The sequence below is a fragment of the Oryzias latipes genome, chromosome 16 (genome assembly GCF_053564925.1).
Source record: "Oryzias latipes strain Hd-rR chromosome 16, Olatipes_Hd-rR_3.1".
NCBI classification, from domain to species: domain Eukaryota; kingdom Metazoa; phylum Chordata; class Actinopteri; order Beloniformes; family Adrianichthyidae; genus Oryzias; species Oryzias latipes.
The window spans coordinates 2,423,359-2,426,258 of record NC_136252.1 but is presented as its reverse complement, the minus strand read 5'-3'; the positions used below and the strand labels follow the sequence as shown (position 1 = coordinate 2,426,258).

The following is a 2,900-nucleotide window of genomic DNA, read 5'->3' as shown; positions in this document are numbered from 1 at the left end:
CGGCGCATTACCGCCACCACCTGGTCTGGAGGGGAACTACTTCTATTCAACGCCGAGAATGACACCCATTTGTCAAAGTAAAAATATAATAAATATGAACATATTATGAAGACTATTTATGAATCTGCTGTGAAAACGTGGCTGATTTATAAAAAATAAGATTACAAACACATTGGTGTAGATTTTATGTATTTGTTGATAAATAAACCCTCAAGTCATTAGTCCATGGCAATATTTATTTTTGTGCCGCTGAACGATTTACGGGCTCTTGCGAGGAAGCATTTTTTTTCTGTAGTTTTATCTTCTACCTTACTGAAAATAGCTTTATATATGAATCTGTCCGTGTTCCTGGCAATAATTCAACCGTTTTTCGTGAGATCAAACCAAAAACGAGCAGATATGCAGAATCACAGGACAGCAAGGAGGAGGAACAGACGTCTCAGAAGATTTCCTCTGGGTGCTCAAGGTTATACAGTCTGCTGGGTAAGAGTTTAACATTCTTTTTCAACACTGGATTATGAACTGTATAGTCTAAATACATGAAACACTTGTGAGATCAAAGTTTAGTATTTTTTATTCAGAGTCAAACCATATCACTTGTTTTAAACAAAAATACTTTAATTTTTAAATATTTATATAAAAATCCAAAAACCCAGCCAAAAAAAACCCACGAGATTTTCCAGCATTTATAAATACGTCATAAACTAAAATTTAAGACATCAGAATAAAATGAAACCTTAAAAAAAAATCAGATTTCATTTTCTCAATGAAATAATTATTTTTCTATTTTACAGGGTCTTCCACGTCTCTACTGCTTTGCCAACATAAAGGTGTCTGTCGTGGCCCTTCACGCTGACGGTCAGTCCCACACAAGACCAGACCGGCAGACCCGCAGATCGGTTGACCTGCAGGACCATTGAGCATCTGGTGGAGCAGCTTTGGGTTCCTCACACGCTGGGGGGTGTACAGGAGACTGAGGTCCTGGTGTTTCTTTTCTGGCTGGCGTGTGGCACATCTTACGGTGTGGTAACCTGGCCTTTGACATGCCACGGTCCACTGTAAGTGACGTTGTCCACAGGACGGCAGACCGGATCCTCCAGCTGATGAGCAGGGTCACCCAGCATCCAGTGGGAATGAATTGCCATTAGTCACCTCTGGTTTTATAGCAGCTTGCTTGGTCTTCCACCTTCCAAAAGGTCGTGGGGAACACTGATGGCTGCCACATAAGAATATAGGCCCTAAAAGAAAATGCAGCTTGTTATTTTAACAGGAAGCTTTTTTATTCCATTCAACTGCAGGCTGTATGTGACTAATGCCAAATTTAGAGATATTTTTGTTGGGAATCAAGGATCAGTCCACAGTTCACAGGTTCTACGTAAAAGCCCAATTTATGTAAATCAAACATTACCCACCTGAAGGATCCTTTTGGGTGATGGTGGGTATCCCTGCATTCTTCATCCCATCACGCTGCTGACACCCTACAGGGAACTCATGAGGAATGCGGTTCAGGCCCGTTACAACCAGCACCACGCCAAGGCACACTCTGTGGTGGAGAGAGCATTTGGCATTATGAAGATGAGGAGGAGAGCAATATTTCTGGGGGCACTGGAAGTAAAACCAACCTTTGCAATGAAAATCATTGCCTGCAGTCCAGTTCTGCACAATCTGTGCATCAGCGAAGGGGACTGCTTGGAGCCACAGATGTTGAGCCACAGCAGGAACCAGTAGGACGGGTAAAGTGGCGTCCGTCTGCGAGGACAAATCTCTGCTTTCCTTTCAGCTCCAACTGTGACACACATGACTCTAGAAGACCAGGATTATTGTTAAGATGTATAAAAATAAATGTTAACATATAAAACGAAAATGTAAATATGTACATTTGATATTTATATGAAAATTCTTTTGAGATTGTTAAAAATGGCTCAGATTTAAATAATGCATGTAAATAATTCATTTTTGTTACTGCATTTATTAAACAAATTGCAAAAACAACGATGACGTTACATTTTGTGAACAATATTTTAAACTCAGGTAAGCTTAACAGACTCTCCTGTCACTCTTTGTCCCTTCGTGCTCTTTCCTCCTCTCCTCTTTCAACAACAACCTTTACCCCAACATGACAACGATTACAGTTTAATGATAAATAAATACAAATCTGATTAAGTGTGTCTTACTCCCATCCGGCACGAGCTTGCCTGAAAACAAACAGGCTATCTTTCTCCATCCACAGATGGATCAGATTTTCCTTATCCTCGTCAGTCCCTACATATATAAACACATTTAAAAAATGTGTTAATAACTTATTACTACGGTTAGAACTCACTCATTTTTTTATGTAATATCAACAGCGTTTATTTTTAGCATTCGGCGCTAATTCGCGCTAGCGTTAGCTTTAGCATTACCGAAATTGATGAGCTTCCAAACAATGTAGGTTGTCGATTGAGGAATATAACATATTAAACACATCATCTTACGTATTTACAAATATATTTTACAACAGATACTTGATACTTTTGAATATACTTACATTTTTAAGTCATCTTTCTCGCGCAACCGTCCGCCATCTTGGAATAATTCAAGCGCGGTGTATTGTGGGTCACACGCAATGCATTCTGGTATGAACGCAGTGCATTCTGGGCAATATTCCCCGATCGAGTGAGCATCGATCCACACTGGTTTTTCGTAGAGAATTCTGGGAAATTTCTAGTGCACATGATTTTTGAACTGTAGATTCGGACAGCACTACAAAATGGCGACCGCACTATATAGTGCACTATATAGGGGTTAGGGCGGTAATTCGGACACAGCCCCTGTGTCCAAATTACCGCCCTAACCCCTGTATAGTGCACTATATAGTGCGGTCGCCATTTTGTAGGGGTGTCCGAATCTACATTTCAAAA

General features: G+C 40.2%; 1 long non-coding RNA gene across 1 annotated transcript; it reads right to left on the bottom strand.

Moving 5' to 3' along the window:
- Positions 1 to 556: 556 nt before the first annotated feature.
- Positions 557 to 2,518, bottom strand: LOC144984471 (uncharacterized). Its single transcript, XR_013648186.1, has 2 exons — positions 1,623 to 2,518; positions 557 to 1,543 (listed from the first exon to the last, which is right to left on the bottom strand). It is a non-coding gene; the product is annotated as an uncharacterized LOC144984471 (long non-coding RNA).
- Between the last annotated feature and the right edge of the window lie 382 nt (positions 2,519 to 2,900).